We start from the raw sequence: 19,012 nt of genomic DNA on the forward strand, positions 1-19,012 counted from the left end.
AATACCTTGGCTTTTGGAATCTATATTTATGGACAGTGTCACTAAAGGCAAGTTGCTAATAGTGTTGGCTTTGCCATAAATGTGCCTGTGAGTTTTTGGTGGAGGGGGAAAAAAAAAAGCTTGAAGATGTAATTTCAGCCCCTAGAAAGGATAACTTGTTTTGTTGGGCTTTGTTTTTGCCAGGGGTATGTGTACCAGTGTGTGTGAGACCCTGGGCATGGTGTGTATGGGAGGTGTCAGCGCACTGTGTGCAAGGACAAATGTGTTATAAATAGTTCCCAAGCAAACTGGCCTTGGGCTCTAGCTCTGCAAGCTGGTACCTCTGGCGTGTGGGGAAGTGATGCTGGCTTGTGTCCATGAGTAAGGAGCTTTGCTGGGATTTGGCCCCTCTAGCAGACTTACCCATGCCTGGCTGGGGCAAGTGGCCATGCCCAGGCTTGGGTATGGAAGGCCAGACGTGTTGGTGCCTGGGCAAAAAGCAGAGCTCATTGCAACAGCTGTGAAATAAGCTTGAGGATCTTGTATCTTGGAGATGCATATTTTTGTGTGCAGTTTGGCTGCAATCATTCACATATCATGCACTCAGTTCTGCTTGTGGGGGAAAAAAAAGTAGGATAAACTGTCAGAAGCCCCCAAGGCAAAACAAGCTGACAAGTCAGAAAATGCCTGCACACCTGGAGAGGTTGTATCTAAAAAAAAAAAAGGGCTGGAAGACCTGGAGCATTGATCAGGGAGACTTCAATTGCCTTGGCACTGCTGGAAGAGAGCTGCAGAGTCAGTGAGGGAAGGGGCAGGGCTACACACATGGGGCTGTGCCTTGCAGAGGTGTTGTAGAGTCAGTGGGATGTGAAGCACTTCCCAACGCACCTAGGCAGTGAAGTGGGCAGACAGACCTCGTGTGGGGCTTTGTTAGTGCTGGAAGGGGAGCTGGGGCTGCATGTGTGAGAGGAGTTTATACAGGTGGAGTGAGAAGGACCCTGGAGAGGGATTTTGGGGAGATCCTGAAAGCTGTATGAGAGACTGGGGTGAAAAGAGGAGAGAAGCAGGGAGATGACCTGCTGAACAACCAACCAAGACAATTCAAGATGTGTAAAGAAGTTGATGGTGGGCTGGTTAAAGGACTGGCCATCTAAGCACAAGGCAGCTTGTGGTCCTGGTGCTTTACGTTGTACTGCAGGGATGTCTCTGTGCTGGGGAGGGGGCATCTTGCCTCGGCTCCCCTTCTTCCTTGCAGGTGTGCAGACTGGTCTTGGTACAAGGAAGAAGAGGCACTGCAGGTCTGGGAGTGGGGGGGATGCCTGTGACCCACCTGCATGGGAGGGAGTGATGCTCCTGGCCCAAGTGTGGGACTGACCCTGCCTCTGCTCCCAGGCTCACCCCATGCTGCCAGCGCTGAGAGCCCCCTCTGTGCCCGGTGCTGCCCTGTGGCTCTGTCACCTCTCTCTGCAGGTGGCTGGCCTATGCCCCCCATGAAACCAGCTGCAGGCTGACCAGACAGGCTGAGCTGGGTGGGAAGCTGCATTTCTGCAGCTCTCATCCACCAAGGAGTCCTGTTCCCGTATCTCACACTTGTCTCCTTCGATTTCCCTGACAGCCAATTCTGGAAAGTTGGAAGGTGTGCCATTATCTAGGACTACATTATGAAAGTGTCACGCGGGTGATGAATGGCAGTGCTCACAGGCTCCTAAGGAACAGGGAGGAAAGAGTGACATTAGGAAAGATTTTCTTTTTATGGTTTCTTCAATAGGGAGGTTTCTTCAGAGGGCTGTATTTCAAATCAGATAATCAAACACTCCTCCTGGCCTCCCCAACTTTGTAAGAATCTGCTGAAGGAGTGTCCTGGTAGGGTGACAAGGGGAGAAGACTCATTTCAGTTCTTGCCTGCCTACTGCAGCAGGCTCCTGGATAGCAGTGTCTGACCCCCTTATGCTGCTGTCCTCACTTCCCACAGCCTGAAGCCTGGACCTGCTGCAGAGATGCCTGTGCTGGGTGTTACAGGTCCTGCAGGGGTGGGAAACTGCTCCAGCAGTGGGATGGGTGGGCTTGCTCTATGCCAGGGGCTAGAAAGCAGGAGGGGACGTGCAGAGGAAGGCTTGGGAGGTGCGTAGGAGCTGTGACCCCAGTGCTCTGTGGCTTCTCACTCATGATGAGCATCCTGGGGGTTGTGGGCATTGCCTTAGGGCACCAGGGTTGGAGAAGAGGGGACCTGGGCAACTGTCCTGGCCCTCTGCAGAGCAGCAAGCATGGCATGGACAGGGGTGGCTGATGTTGGCTCCAGCAGCCCACATTATCTTTGTGTGCTTCTGGTCTGGGTGCTTGACACCATGAGTGCACAGTTCTCAGAGAGGCCCCGTCTTTCTCCCAGTTTCTGTCCAGTGACCCTGTCCCCCTGCCCTGCAGACAGGGCTGCCTGCCAGCCCCACACCTGCCCTGGGCTGGGCTCTGATGCTTCCCATGTACTGCCTCGTGCTCTGCTATGGGAGCAACTAGTAAGGTACATGGGCACGTCATTTAAAATGATATTTAATACTGCTGGAAAAACCCTAAAGACCTATTGACCATGCAGTATACTGTGTCAGTGCATTTTACAGGCAAGTACAAAGTGAACATCAATAACCCCACATGTGCTATTACTACACACATCTTGCCATTAAAATAAAGATCCAGCTCAGCAGCTGAAAGCCCTGTTTGTGTTCATCCTGTCATGGTAAGCCCAATGCCTCCCTGGGCACAAGGAAGGGACAAGACTGTCCCTCTGTGTGCTTCCCAGTGTCTGCCTGGCAGCATTAAGTGGGTGATGGTATGAGCTGGGAGGTAACACACCCCCCATAGCTATGTGTTGGTGCCTGCAAAGCTTTACTGATTTCCTAACATTTTAAAGCTTACACAACAGGCAGAAATGACCCCTGCAAACCTCTCCAGTATCAGACATTGTACAGGCTCAAGTCCTGGTTGCGAGACTGTGGGCTGTGGTGTTCTACAGCTTCCCATCACCTTTAGACACTTCTCCTTTGTGTTTTCCAGTGCACCAGAATTTCCTGTTGGGATGAAGCAGGTTTTGTTATCCTATGTGGTATGTTATTTTGTTATCCTATGAGAGCAGAGGAGGGAGTTGAAAACACCCTCTTGGAAGTAAAAGTTTACTTGTTTGTTTTTGCATATTTATATGTAAGCAAAACCTATGCCTTATCCATTGAATATTTGAAAGTCAATGGTTGGCTCTGAGATAAAGCAACTCCCTTTGCTCTAATATGTCTGTGCTGATGGTATCAGTGTTAGTCTCTGTATCACAGGGGCTTGAAGGGGTAACAGCCCCTTGAGACCAAACACACAATAGCTGTTGATATGGAAACTCTGTAACTAATACCTAGAAATTCCTCTGCTTTATACTGGATAATGAAATACAGAGTGAGTTTAAGTGACAGAGTACAGCCATAAGGGTTAAAGATGTAGCCAGGGCCATGGGACATCACCACAGTGGCTGACAGGGTGGGCAGAGCCCACATGGTGTGAGCAGTGTTCTCCTTGCTGGTGCTCCCACAGGACCACGGTGCATCCCCACTGCATGCATGGAGCACAGAGGAAGGAGCCCAGCCTGACATGCTGCTGCAGGAGGCTCTGGCTTGGCCTGGGGAGAGCACCAGGTCTGGGCCGAGTGCTCTGGTGGGGCTCTTCTCTGTATTTGTAAAGTGAACTCTAGACCCCTCCTCGTGCAGCTTTGCCTGCCTTTCTACTGTCCCACAAGCCGCTTGGCAGGCGCCACTACAGATTATGCAGCATGTGGTTTAACAACACCTGGCTCAGGATAAACCTTTCTGGTAGGTGCAAATTAATAGTATCAATATTAATGTCAGGCTGACCTCAGCAGAGGTCAGGTACCTGGTGGTGAGAGAGGTGATGTCTCTCCCCATCTGTGGGACTTGTGTGGGGTCTTGTCTGAGATCTGCTGGGACCTGGCTGGTGCTTGTGGAGCAGCTCTAATGCAGGCTGCTAGTGTCAGATGCTTGCACCGTCGCTGGTAGGTAAAACCAATTAGCTTCAGCACAAACTTTGTGGTGCTTCTTTTTCTCAGGAATGTTGGGCTGGGGAGTGCAGCACTAGAAGATGGTCAATGTGGATAGAGGGATGTACATGTGGAAATCTGCCACAGCGCGGTTAGGCCTGTGGTGCCTTTCTCCAGCATCTCCTCCTGCTACCTGGCAGCAGATGGCTTTGGAGCCATCGCAGGGAGTCTGCAAGGTTGGAACTTGGCTCCATGTCCAAGAAGGGAAAGGGCACTGAAAGGCTTATTCCTTTCCTTCCAGAAAGATGGGGTGTGCTGTCCTACATACTATAACTGCCCTATTTATTAAGACAAAATACAAGCAGCACCAGCCATTTCAAAAAGTAAAAGCTTTTCTTTTTTTTTCTTCCTGTTGCCTTCAGGATATTAATAAAAACAGATTAATAAAATCAAAGGCAGCACAATTAGACAGGGCATCAAGAAAAAAATGTTTGCTGTACAATCTTTCAATTTTCATGGCAGTTCTCATGCTGAGAAAATCTGTCTGCAATTGCTGATGAAAAGATAGAAAGCTAATGTATGAAACACAGGGGAGGTATGTCTAAGTGCAGCTCCCTTTGTGTTCCTTGTGTACAACACTTTTGTGCAGCAATATTTAACAGGTTCCCAGCACAGTGATGTCCCATGTATTTGTTTGGCAATATCTATAGGATGGTGCTTGCTTAATGAGCTTGGGGTTTTAAATAAAGATGATGGGTAGAGGCTCTGGTGAGGGGTGAGCCGTGAGCCCCTTGTGGGGATGGTCACCTGCACCCAGCCTTGTTCCCCACAGGAGCCAGTCTCTCTGGGGAAGGATCCCAGCGAGTCTGGGGGCTTCCCCTGCGGCTGCAGCCAGTGCAGTGGGCAGGTGAGCTCCCAGGGGGGTGAGGTGCTGGGGCTAACGGACGGCTTGCACTGGTTTCCATGAAGGCTGGTCTCTGGAGCACTGTGTTAGATCTCTCCTGTTTCCTGATTCTCCCGCAATGTATCATAAGGAAAGCATTTATTTTAGCAGCGTTGCTGGGTTACCTCCATTAACCTGGACCCTGTTTGTAACAGCTGAGACAGTCTGGCGTGTATTTGGGAGTCTGGGTTTGCTGCAAATCATAAAACACCTCCAGCATCTCTATTTTTTTATAAGATTGAAGTAGGGATTGCAGTGGGAATGATTCAGAGTGCTGCTTCGGCTGGCTGGGAAGAAGCCTGTCCTCCAGGAAAGTGTGTCCCAGCCCTGGGAGCCTTCTCCGTCCGGCACATCTGATTTGCATGTTGTATATGCGGCTCATATAGGGCTTGTTCTATTTGCATAATGAGGCTGTAGGGACTTCCCTCGCCTGCAGAATCGCAGTGTAAATGCAGAGTGAAGGCAATTATATCAGTGTCTACATTTGCAGGAAGACACCTCCTGATGATTTTGTGTTAGGAAAATTCCTTCCTGGTGGAGCTGCTGGCCTGGCTTGTGTGTTGCTGTTCCTGGTAGTGCCTATTGAGACCAGAGAGGAGAGGAATGCAGGCAGAACAGTTTCCTTGATCAAGGCTAAGACGTTTTCAATCAACAGGTCGTTCAGGTTGCAGTTTTGTTTTAAATTAAAAAATATTTTGAAAACCACTCGAAAGTCTGAAGCCAGATAAAAGGCACTCTCGCTGTGCAAGGATGCTTGCTGTGTGTTGTCGCTGTGGGGCTGGGCTGGCTCTGGGGCCTCCTGTGAATACAGAGGATGTGTAACGGCAGGGCTGGGGCACAGCCCCATCACGTATGCGCACCGCACAGGCAACCTGACGGCTCTGTCTCGCCTCTGAAGCCGTTCATCATCTTCAGAGCTGGGGGAGCTGGAGGAAACAGCAAGAAGCCTTGACTGTTGTGTGGTTGGGGTTTTTTTTGTTGTCTTTTTAAAAAAAAAAACAGCAATAAATCTGGATCTAGTTTTGCTGGTGTAAACAGGAGCTGGTCTCAGGAAACTAATCTGGAGTGTGCTGCTGAGCAGGAGACAGCAGGACACAGTAGGACACAGTCCTTGAGGCTGTAGGATGGAGAAAAAGGTGCCTGGAGCCAAGCCCTGAGCAGCAGAGGCTCTCTGGCTGTCATGGGGGGTCCAGGGAGGATGCCTGTGACACGATGGGCAAGGTGTTCTGGAGCTGTGTCCCCCCCATCAGTCCTGAGAGAAGTGTTCAGCTGCACGTGGATCCCTCCTGTCAAATGCTGGAGCACTTTGTGGAATGATAGTAATTATTATAGCACTAAAACAAAGCACCAAAAGCTTATTGCTTTGGAGAGATCACTAACTATCTTTGTCTAATTACTTGGCTCCAATTAACATTTTACCACAGACTACTTCTGCAAGCATTTTTCTCACAAGAAGAAAAATAAACCCAGTGTCAACAGCAACATAAAATAAAAATACAGTAGCCTTGAATAGTCTTTGACATCACACTGGAGAAAAAAAAGCCTGGTCCTCCTGTGGCTCCAGAGAGGAGGGTGCTGGCACTGTGAGTTGAGGGGTGGGACGTGTGGGCAGGGAGGGAGCTGGTGGAGCCCAGGTGCCCTCAGGGCTTGTAATGAGCCAAGGAATGGCAGTGGTGGAAGCCTGGCTGGGACCAGCTCCATCCAGAGATGGGGACAGGCAGAGCCACCTTCCTCCCACCAGCACTCCCAAACTGTCCTGCAGCTTAATAGCATTAGCTCTCTATAGGTGTTTCCCTTTACAAATGACATGACCTCAGCTGGTACAGGGGAGGAAAAGGAGACCTGGTCTATGGTTTGGAAAATATCAGGAGGGTGAGAACTGAAAGATTTACTAAATATCTATAATGAGTAAATGTAATAATAAAAAATAATGCAACAGCCATGTCAATACAGAGAAGAGTACATGCTATGAACTGTCTTTGGCAATACAAACACCAAATAGGGGTGTGAGCAGAGAAACTTATCCCAGGGGAGGGAACAAGGGTTTTTGGAGAGGGGGCTCTCTGTGGGAAGAGCACTGTCTGGGGGGGTCCTGCCTATGCCCCCCCACCCCTGGGCTGGCCACAGCTGCTTATGCTGTGCAGAAGGTGGCACCGTCAATGTGTGAGCACCCTTTGACCATCATGCTGGCTGCTTCAGTGGGAGCCTGCCAGGGGTCTCATGGAGCCTGTGTCATCTTTTTCTCAGCAGGCTTCCCACTTGCCAGCCCTGGCACCTACTGCTTTGATCAAATCCCATTTGCTAAAAGTCACCGTTCCCATGCACAAGGCAGCCCAGAACTCAGTATCTGAGGTTTGGGGGTTACTGTGGGGATGGGGTGTGAGGAGGGGTACAAGACCTCCAGGTCCTGGTAGCTGTTACTGAAATGCTGCCTGTTCCCTCCAGGCAAGGGGCTTCCCTGCACAGCTGCCCAGAGCTGTGGTTCTGGAAACACCAGCAGCAGGTTCCCTGTGGGCTTCACTGCACATTTCTGTGGTCTCCCTGCAGTCACCTGGGGATGCTTTGTCACAGCAAGTCTGCGTGGTGCAGCCCCCTGCACCTGGTACTGTGTGGTGGGCTTGGGGCTTCCACTGCCTGGGATGGCCTTGGGCACGAGCCCAGGGGCACGGCTGGGTTCTGCCCCCCTGCACAGAGGGAGCTGGGCATCCCCCTGGCTCTGACATGACCATGACCATCCCTGGGGACAGTGGCAGATGCTGGTGCTGAGGCACAACATCAAGTTTGGGGTTAGAAGTCTCCTTAGCAAAAGTTGGAGGGAGAAGGTGCTGTTGAGGTGGGTTGACAGATGCAGCACAAACCTTTCCAAGTCCCACTTTCCTCCTTGCCAAAGGGCCCCAGGAAGGGCCAAGGCAGGCATCCCCCTGCAATGCCTGGATTCAGCAGTGCATGTTGCTGTGCTTCCTAGAGCTTGCATATTTACATACATCCTATAATTACCATCTGCACAGCCAGAGGCATTTGCTGGAAATGGGTTGATTCCATCTGTTGGTGCAATTTTCTCAGAGGAATTTGCATTGATCACTTTTTTATGCAAAGCTTTTGTATAGATCATTTTTCCTCTATTTTTTTTTATACAACTAAATATTTTTGGGGAGGGGAGAGGCTTTCCTATGGCGCTGCCAGTGACACTCCCTGGCCTCAGACTAACCAGTTGCTGCTCGTTTTCTTCCATTCTGTGTCTTTCAGCACAGACTACCAAGTGCAGGCTGCTCCGAGATGGCATTTATCAAATAATTATAGTTTTGTTTTATACTTGAAGTGGTAACTCATCCTTAATGTGATGACCTTAAATTAGGAGAAATAGGGTGTGGTGATTAGTCAGTTAACTGATTATTCTAGATCAGAGAGTTCAGACTCCGTACCTGGTAGGACCAGATGGGACTTTTTGCATATTTTTGACAGCTGTAATGAACAGGGCAGCATTGTATTGATTAAATGTCTAGGAAATTAACACAGCCCTCTGGAGCTTCTTTATTTACTAGAACTGTTCCAAGTCTCTGTAAAGTTTGGGCAGGAGGTGGCAGGGGATGAGCTGGGCAACAGGGTAGCCGTGAGGTGCAGCACCCTTGGGGTTGAGGTGCTGGGACAGCCAGTGGGATGCAGGGCCACCATTCCTCCAGGGAACGTCACTGGCTGGCCCTGGTCTCTGTCTTGGGACTGTTGGGTTCCTGTTACAGGCTGGGCTGAAAAGCACTGATGCCATAAGCTGGGCAAACAGGGCACTGAGACCCCAGGTGTCAAAGAGCTGGGGGCTGCCGGACCCCCTGTTACAGCCTGACCTCATGCTGGCAGAGCAGCAGCCCCCAGCAATGGGGAGGAAACTTTAAAAAGCTTTAAGAAAACAAAAATAGCTGCTCTGGTGCCATGCAGATCTTGATTAAAGAAGTTATTCTAAGGAGGTTGTTAGACTTGCTAATTGGGGCAGGTTAACTGGGCTTGCTGGGATCGGCAAGCTTCTGCTGCCATGAGCTGGGGTGGGTGGGTGGGGGATAAATAAATAAATAAAATCCATTGTGCTGTAAACAGTTATCAGGAAAGAGCAGAGCAAATGAAGTGAACTCTTCCAATGCATCATGGAATATTACAGTATTTCATTTACTGTGGCACCAATTAGATGAGAGCCTGTTCTATTAACGTGCACCCTTGCAGATCCATGCTAAATTAACTGCTAGATCTTCACTACAGCAGTAAAACGATTGATTTCTCCCCTTAATCAGTTTATTTCATTAGTTATACATTTATTTTTACATGCATTTTGCCAAGCCGTAGTGAAATGACCTATCAAGGTATGTGACATCACAGAGTGATTTGAATATTAACCAAATAGCTATTACAGCAGTGGTAGTGCTTAAAGATCATATGTAAATCAAATGTCAGGGGATAAAATTGCATCAAGGGCTGTCAGAAAACAATTTAGCAGTGGTTAAAGGGACAGCTCACAGCTGGGAGGATTGTGAACTTTGTAAATGGATGATCTTGTTGCCTTTGCTTTCCCTCCTGGTTCCACGGGAAAAAAAATAAAGTTTTCCCCATACTGTACTTTTGGTTTTGTTAAATTAATTTTACAGTTTCAAAAGCTTTCCCTTTTGAATTCAGCATCTGGTTCCTAAGCAGCAATTGTAACTTTAAGGTTGAGCTAGGTGCAGAAGAATTTCCATTTCTGACCCAGGAAGCCTAAATACGTTAAATATAAATAGCTGTGAATAGCGAGAGGCAAAAATGGCTTCTCCCGTCCTGTAATTATGGGAAATGTACTCCCAAGAGGAGAAAGGAGAAAGCTGAAGTCTGATGACATATTTCTCATCTTGTGTGTCTTAGGCAGGAGGATGAACTGTTCATCCTTTTCTTCTCCCATGCAACAAGGAGACTCTGGGGTGCTTTGTAGGTCACCAGCACTGGCTGCAGGGAAGGTCCCCGAGCAGGTCTGGGAGCAGCAGGGTGCTGCTGGTGTGCTGGGCTGCGCAGAGTCAGGGTCTGCAGCCCCAGGTGCAAACATCGGGGCTGGGGGTGTGTGCCCTGTGGCCAGCTGAGCCCCCTGCCATGGGCTTTCTGCAGAGGCTGCCATTGCAGTAGCAGTTCCTCCCAGGATGGGGCAGCCACGGGGGATGCTTGTGGCAATGTGGGCTTGGAGCTGAGCTTGCCTTTTCCCACCAGAAATACCCTTTTCTGTGCCAGGAGTGGTCAGTGCCGGTCTGTCCTTCCCCTGGGCTTCAGGGCTGGGGCTCACAGCAAAGCCTTGCTTGGAGAGCAGGAAGGATTTGGATGTGGACAGAGCCCAGAGTTAAGGGGATGAGGAGCTGCCCATGGGTCATGATGATGATCTCCTGTTCCAGGCCACCAAGCTATCTCACATGTGCCGGGTAGGGGGCTCTTGGGCCACACCAGAGCCCATCGGCACTAACGAACCCTCGCAGGAGCAATGGCAGCCCAGGCTGGGAGGTCTCTGGTGGTAGATTGGTGCTGCACATGGGTGTGGAAGTGCAGGAATGGCGCAGTTTGGGCAAAGTGGCTGAGCCTCCTGGGACAGAGTGCTGTGCGCGGCACAGGTGAGCAGCGAGCGCTTTGTTTGTCTTTGGAGCAGTAATGAGGAAATGAAGCATCAATGACCAATAATCAAAGGCAGTGAAGGGAAAAAAAACCAGTGGCAGATACCCCTTCAGAACAAATGAACAGGCAGTGGGTTATGATGTGAGTCGTGCCATAAAGCTATCTGGTGAGTGCTACCTTTCTAGGGTTTAAATCCAGCTCTTGTGTCCCTGGGGCACCATCTTACAAGATCCGTCTGCACAGAGTAAACATTGAAATTATATAATTAGCCCCTCAGAGAAAAGAATTCTAAATTCATGGGAAGTTAAAGTTAAGAGAGAAATATTACATCTCTTCCACCCCTTCCTATCATCTCTAAACGTCGAGCTGTGCAGTGGGAGAGGAGAGCTTCCAGGAGGGAGGGAAGGGCTCAGGGTGGGTTGGCTGTGCTCAGGGGTCCCGCAGAGCCCTGTTTGCTGGGGTGGTCTGTCGAAGGGTAGCGGGTGCTGAGCACAAGCCAGGGTGCAGTGCAGGGTAGGTGGGCTCCAGCAGCCCATGGGAAATGGCGGGGCAAGGGATGCATTTGGCCTGGGTCTGCCAGCACTGGCAATAACCTGGGATTATAAATGGCAATTGTACTCCATCAAAATTGATTCCAGGGTAAATTGAATATTGAGTTAAATTCCAGTGCCTGGTGAAACCTCTGCCTTCCCCATTGTTACCATCCAGCACTGAAGCAAATCCATCCCTGAGTCATCTGGATATAACGCGCTGCTATTTGACCTTGGGTTACTACAGTAACCTTAAGTGCACAGTAATATACTTTCAGTCACTGTTCAATGCTCAGGGGAATGTTTTAAGGCCCTTGGCTGGAGTGAATATTTTTATGCAGGCTATAATTTCTTTTAAGACCTTCGCCGGCAGCCAGGCAGCCTTCATGGCGTCCTTCTCTTTCGCCGCATCTGGAGTGCTGTGGGTGCAGACCCCATCACAGGGGACCCTGAGCCAGCGCAGGCATAGTGGGGCAGCTCCTGGTCCAGAGCGTGCTGATCGAGGGAGGTACTCGGGGTCAATCCCTCCTGGGGGACTTGGGGCAGGTGAGGGGCTGAGACTGGACCACCCTCCTGGGTGGGCAGCCCTGTGGGAGCTTTCCATGGCCTCTTTCAGTCAGATGAAGGTAGTCACTGGACCATGCGTGGCCCTGGATGTGGTCACACTCCCTGGGGCAGAGCTGGAAACAGGCAAGAGAAGAGGAAGAAGGAGATAGGTATTAAAAAAAACATACCTGGAAGGGGACATGTGGTTTTCCCTTTCTCTGCCTTGCTCCAGGACGTGAGCAGCAGCCCACCAACCTGCTTTCCCCTGGGAAAGCTCCCCATGTTGGCTTTGGCCCCTGCTCAGGACGTGCCACTGCAGAAACCCCTGCTGCCACCTCAAAGCCCCTTGCCCTTGCTGCTGCTGGGGTGCTGGGGAACACTGGCGCGACCAACCTCTGCCCTGCCTATGGGGCTGTCTGGGGCTGGATGCACCCCACAGCCAGGAGGAGGAGATTTTGGGGTCTATCAACTGCTTTCTGCTCTGGGCAGCCCGGCTACCCTGTCCCGCGCTGAGTGAGGCATCGTCCCTGCTCCCTGCCCTGCTCTGCCACCCCGGGGCCTCATTTGAGCAGAGATTATGCTAAATTCAGGTAAGCTGGACAAATGCTCACTGGAGACCCAGAGAAGAAACCCCCAAACTGATTTTCATCTGTGGATCAGGCAAAATTTGATTCACAGTTCAATTCTCCAAAGGGGAAAATTTGCACAGAATCCCTGCTTAAATTTTTATTTTAAGCAAATCCTATAAAAATCCATCTGAAGGAGACAGTAACTCCATCTTTCAGATCCTGCACACTGTATCTGGGAACATGAGTTCTGCATTTATATAATAAAAAATGTAGAGTTTCCTCATGTTGCCATATGTTTTTGCATTTATCTGTGCACTTGCTATAACCCTATCTGCTGTGTGTGCCTACAGTGCTATCTGTGTCAGTATTGAAATGCATCGAGTGAGTATCATTCATGCAAAAAATGAGCCTAAAATCTCCCTGAAGAGTAGAATATAATAGAATACAATTGTATCATTTAAAAAACTTTGCATCATATTACACAGTCAAAAAAGATAATATATGCTACAATGGAGGAAGGAAATGAAATACCACATTAACTCTTTAGCTACCTTGGCTGCAGCAACCCTCACCAGCTCTCAAGGCGTGTGGCTCGTGGTGTCCCTGTGATGAGCTGCACCGTGGCTGCTGTCGCATGGGACGTGTTCCCTGCCTTTCACATGGAGCCCATTGCTCTGAGTTTTCCCTGGCAGGACCAGGTGTGTTTCCCATCCCCTGTCTCCTGGTTTGGCTGGAAAACCTGCAGGATTGGGGAAAGCGTGGCTCCACGGACCTGTCTGTCTGCTGTGGTGGTGGAGTTACCCCTCCTGCTAGTGGGCATTTGACGGGCACCTCGGGCTGGATGTTTTGGGGAAGATGGCATTGCTCGCTAGGTGCTATCAAGTGGCCACAGCAACTCTGCACTTGCAGGACCCCCTCACTGGCATGGGGCACCCACCTCCCCACCACAGCCAACCCAACCCTGCTGCCTCCTCGCCGCAGCTGGCATAAAAAGGAATATTCTCTTTCTCTCTTTGAGTAGTATCTGTTCCCAAATCATGTATAAAACATTTGCAGAAACCACTTACTTCTCATGTATTTTTTATGAGTCCGATCCTAAGTTAAAATATATAAACATAAAAATATCAAGAAGTACTTTAGAAAAAAAAAGTTATTTCATAAAATATCAGGAGACCAATTTAAAACCTTGCTGAAGCTCCTGCCCGCCTGTGCAGCCCTGCCTAACGGTGAGACGTTCAGCGGGTTTCTCCCACCAGCGGGGACCGTTCCCATCATTTATCCAGCCCCTGCTTCTGGCAGGCTCAGGCTTTCACACTTGAGAAATAAAACCTATAATTTTATTTAATCCAGGGGATAATCTTTTTGTAATGTGCCAGGACAAAGATGGGAAGTTTTATTTCCCGAAGACCAGATTAAGACAGTTTTGCACTGGCAGACAGGAAGGCCAAAGTATTTGCAGAAATCCAGCCAGCATCCTTTAAGGGAGGCTTTTGCCAGTAGCATCCCCAGGCAGCTGGTGGGGAGTGGGGCAGAGTCAGGCCCTGCCTGGCTCCCAGGTGGTTCCTAACCCTGCTAACAAGGAGGAATTTACAGGCAATCCTAGCTCTGAAGATTTATTTTTTCCTTTTCAAGGACTTGCATCCTTGAAGCCTCCTCTCACCATGGATCATTTCAGCTGCTGGCAGAGTGGTACCAGGTGCTGCTTGCTGCTCTGTGGGGCTGGGTGCCCTGTGGGGCTGGCCATCATCCCCCTAAGGGTGCTCTGAGCCCCACTTGGGGCAAAGCATTAAGGAATAGCCTGGCCATGCACTTTCCTCCAGTTCATGCCTGTTCCCAGTAATGGTGGGGCTGGCACATGGCCAGGATGCATGGACCCATGTGCCAAAGCCACTGGGATACTTACAAGGGAAAGCATCCCATATGGCTCCAGACCCTCATATACACTGTGTTTTCCTCCGGCTGAGCCGGCTTGTACTGGCATGAAGCCTGGTGCAGCCACAGCTGTCTAGGTAAGATGGGCTGCCACAAAATCCAGCCCAGTGACCGCAGCCCCGGGGACCATCCTTGCAGGTCATGCCATTCCTATTCCTCCCTAACCTTCTTAACACCTCAACACACCTCTATAAACTCTGCTGGCTGCTATCAGTCAGGGGCTGCCTCTTAGCAGCAATTCCTGGAAAAAAGTTGATGTTTATTTTTGCCATTTTTCTCTCTAGTCCTGATAAGCAGAGCTGGAATTAATTGGGGGGAATTGCCATCCACATCAATCACTGCATTTCCTGTACTGAATACTTTGTGTTTGTGTCCTGCAAAATAGTCTCTCTGATTTCTATTCTTCCCTTTCTCGTGATTAATTGGGATGGGGGGGAAAGGAAAAAAGATTTTTTTTTTAAAAAAAAAAGGGGAAACAAGCCTCAGCATCCCCAGACTTTGCATTGAAGTCCCAGCAAGACGCCAGCTGTGCGTCCAGGGGGAGCTCATGGGGCCTGGGCAACTGAGAACCATGCTGAACGCTCTTCAGTGTAATGTTACTGAAATACTATTAAGAAAAAATTACAGACAGGGTAATATAAAAGGTCTTTCCTTTCTCCATGCCCTCCCTCTTGCACTCATTGAATCCTCCCTCAGAAAAGCAGCGTGCTATCTTCTTGTTAGGGCAGTTTTACTGGAAACCCCTGAGACAAAACCTTGCTTTGGTAGGTAAAAATTGCTACTTTTGTTAATTCCGCCTTTAAGCATTATTAGTTAAATATTGTTTCTTTAAAAATGTATTTAATTTAAACTAAAATGCTGGAAATTTCCTTTCGAGAGTACTTTTTTTCATGCACATGAATATTAATGCCTTTCTCAGAGAGATCTACTTGAAAAAAAACAAGAATAAATTAAATACCTACAGATTTTTCTAATTCCTCTTTTTGGTGACATGCCGTCATTACATCAAATTACTGAGATGTGCTCCCATTTTTTTGTGTGTGTGAAAATTATGGAATATAAAGTATATGTAAATGCAGCAAAAGGCTGTGAAGAAAGAACAGGGACAGGAGAAGCATTAGGTATTCAGCCAGCATCGTTGTGAGCCAATTAATCAAGCAGTGGCGAGGAAAGATGCAGAAACGATGAGTTCGCCCTTCATGTTGATGAGGCCGGTCCAGGGCAAATGCTGCTGCACCTGAGCTCATAGTTAGGCATGCAGAAAGGAATCATGGGAATATCTTCACGCCTTTGTCTTTCTCGTGAAGGATGGAAAATGTCAAGCTGTTGTTTGGCTGCATGTGGGAGACTCGCTGAGAATTCACAGTCTGGCGAAGCAGGGTTTAACTCTTTGTGGACAGGCTCTCCTGGCACATCTGCACCTAGTGTTGCAACAGAGCCCTGCTGTTGGTGAGGGGCTGGGGTTTTGGCAGGGGAAGGGGCGCTCTGCTCTGGTTGCAGCAGGGATTTTTTGTCATCTGCCTCTCCCTGCCAGATGTGCCCCAGCCACAGGGTGCAGAGGGAAGAGGTATCATGTCCCTAGCCTGTCCTTTGCTCTCCTGAAGCACTTTCACTGCAGACCCCTGTCCGTCCCTGCAGCTCTGGTGCTGGCTGCTCCTTCCTGCTGGACAGAGGACCAAGGGCCCTGCCAGCCTTTCCCCTATTGTGTTTTTTTCCCTTTCCCCTTGCTGTGGGTGTGTATGTTATTTTCAAAAATAATAGCAATAAAGGTTTGGTGCCTAGCTCTCTGTAGGGGGGTGCTGGCCCAAGGCCCCCATCCTCTCCACTTCATGGCAAGATGTGCCTTTTGCTGTCGCTTATTTGGTTTTCCTTTGGGCTGGCTAGGCAAGCAGCTGTGCTGGAGCCTGGCAGAGGTGAAAGGTGTGTGCAGAGCTCTGGCTGGTGGCAGCAGGAGAAGGACCTTCTTCATCAGGGTGTACCATGAATACCCCTGCACCGTAGGGACCGCGCATCAGCCTGGGGAGTGGTCTGGAGGTGGGAGGGGAAGGTCTGTCCCAGGAGCCTGGCAATGGCATCACACACAGCACAGCTCTGTGTGGTCTGGTCAGTCCAAGCCCGGGGACTGCCCGCACGCAGGCTGCTGAGCTGCTCCCCGTTTCCCTGCCTAGAACTGGTGTTTTGCACTTAGCAGAGGAAGCCTCACAGGGGATGCAAACTGGAAGCCAGGAGTTCTGCGGACTTTTATCCATTCCCCTCACTCGGGCAGAGGATTACAAATCTCTGATCCTTTTCCTTGCTCACCTTTGGACTTTATCCTGGTGGTCCCTGTTCCCAAACCTGGAACAGTCTCAGCTGTTCCTTGTCATTGCTGAGTTGGTGAGAAAAATTGCATCCCACCCATCACATATGATGCCTTTCCCTTTATGAACCTGCAAATCGTTTGCTTTTCTTCCAGCGTTATGATATTGTTGGCCTAATTTCAACTTCTGATCTGGAATAACTCCTAGATCCTTTCTTCCTATCACACCATAATTCCCTAATGACATTGAATTTCAGGGGCTGTACTTTGCACCTGGATCCATCAGATAAATTCCTGGTTTTCTCAATTTCTAGCATTTTTCAAGATCTTTACCGTTGTCATTCTGCCCTATAACGCATTCAAAGATTGCAAATTTAATAATTATATTTTTCCATCATATAGGTCAGTAATACCGAATAGCAATGGATATACGATAGACCTATTCAACAATGTTTCTTTTCAACAGCAAACCATTGATGACTAGTCTTTAACTGCGGTTTTTCAACTGGTTTTACACTCACCAAATAGTATTTTCTTCTAGACTATGATTCCTCAGCTTGCTTGTGTGAATGTCATATAAGACGGTGTCAAAAATCTTATTAAAGTCAAGATATGACATTTACTGCTTCTCTTCTATCCAGAAGGCCTATTACCCTGTCGCAGATGAAAATTAGATCGGTTTGCCACGATTTGTTCTTGACAAACCCATGTTGGCTGCTACTCACCCTGTTATCTTCTTGGTGCTTATAAATAGTTTGTTTGATCATTTGTTCCAATATTTTTCTGGGAAGTGAAGTTGAACTGACTTAAACGGATTATAATTTCCCAGCCTCTCCTTCCCCTTTACAGAGCAGCTCTGCATCTGCTGATCTGCATCGCCCGGTGCCTCCTGCACCGGCCCTGGGCACCAAGACCCATGCCACAATTTCTTCCTGTGCTTTTTGGTGCCCTGGCATTCACCGTCCCAGCCACCTGAGCATGGCTGACCATTTTTTTAGTTATGTAGAAGAGAGTTTATAGCTCCCACCTTTCCCACACTACCCCTCCGGGTCCTTCCCTTCCCAGTCCTCGGCAGTAGCTCCTTCCCGTGGTCTCCCCTGCCGCAGAGTGGGGAGATGCTCTGTCCTCACCTGCACGGATGGGAACTGCATGGTCCTTTGCTCAGTGCTTGGGCTTTCCCGATGTTCCCCCACCTACCAGGGCTGCACCTGACCTCTGCTGAGCAGATGCCAGCAAAACCTCTCTGGACTTCTCCAGGTAGAGGCACGGATTGCAATTGCAGCCACTTCCAGACACCTGGAGTGGAAATTCCTGGCCAGCCCCACACTCTGTACACCTGTCTGCCCCTCAGGAAGGGGGGTCCTGGCCACCTGCTCCTGGCCTGTTGGTAAGGAGCTGTGGCAATGCCTGGGCCAGCCCCGGTGCTGCCTTTGGACGATGCTGCTTTGGGTCCTCATCAGCTCCCGTGCTGCTGTGTTCAAATGGAAACAAGAGGGAATGGATACCAGAGCATAACCTGGTGGGGGGAGAACACAGGGTCCATTGCCGGAGGCTTCTCATTATATGGAGAAGCATTTCCTTGTTTTTAATTAAATATAAAGACTATCTTACAGTTATAATTAGTACCAGGTGGCTAAGGATTAAAGGGGCAGCATCAAAGGCTTGCCTGGGAGAAGCAAAGGCCAGGTTTGCTGCCTCCATCATAAATCACCAGGAATCTTTGTTCTCTTGAAATTCCCCATTGCATGAGGCCGCCTTCCAATGCTGCCTGGGCTCCAGTCAGAAATTCTGACCCTTACAAAATCTCTCTTCATATTTTAAAGCAAGAAGAGCAGAAGAACAATAGTTAATGAATATCAGTCTGCTGAGTTTCTGCAAAAGGGTCAGAGATGGGCAGCGTGGTGAAAGCTTGACCCTCTAAGCTGTGTTATTATGGGGATGCTGAGAGCCAGGTCGGAGCAGGACAGCCCGTTCCCATTCCCAGGATGGTGTTTCGGGCTGGTTTTGTTGCCGGTTTCGATACCTAGGCTGTGTCTGGCCTAGATCCCACTGGCACGGCTGTGTCTGGCCCACGGGAGCTGCTGGCAGGACTGACAGTGGTGAAGGGTCAGACCAGCTGAGAGCTGGCACAGCCGCAGGCACCGCTGCCTCCCCTGCCTGGAGATAGTCCTGGGGTCAGCATCCCCCCCCCCCCGGGACAACTGGCATTTCTGCTCCGTGGCCCTGGTGACTGGCTTTGTCTCCTTTCTCTGACTGATTTGTTGTTTTTGTTGAAAACTACAACCAGCTCCTGCTTCTCCTCTTCTGGCATATGTGGGAGAAAGAGTGGGATGTTTCCAGGGCTGCAGAGATGGGGCTGGGCTGCAGGGGAGGGGATGCTGTACAACAAGGCCTGACCCTGGCCTGCCACAGCCTGGCACGGCACGGGGCCATGGGGCTGCTGAAGCAGGGACCTGCCATGAGGGTTACATCTTCTGCAAGACTGGCTGCAGCTGGAGTGATGTTGCTGGGGGGGTCTGGGGATGTAACAAGGTCAAGGCTTGTATGGAAAAGGAGGGCTGGACAAGCTTTCCTAGCTGGAGT

The 19,012-nt window shown here is 49.7% G+C and overlaps 1 long non-coding RNA gene across 2 annotated transcripts in view; it reads left to right on the forward strand.

Moving 5' to 3' along the window:
• Positions 1-19,012, forward strand: part of LOC308071053 — a 112,465-nt gene that overhangs the window by 60,824 nt on the left and 32,629 nt on the right. The window lies entirely within an intron of this gene.

The sequence above is a fragment of the Falco punctatus genome, assembly GCF_963210335.1.
Source record: "Falco punctatus genome assembly, chromosome: 1".
NCBI classification, from domain to species: domain Eukaryota; kingdom Metazoa; phylum Chordata; class Aves; order Falconiformes; family Falconidae; genus Falco; species Falco punctatus.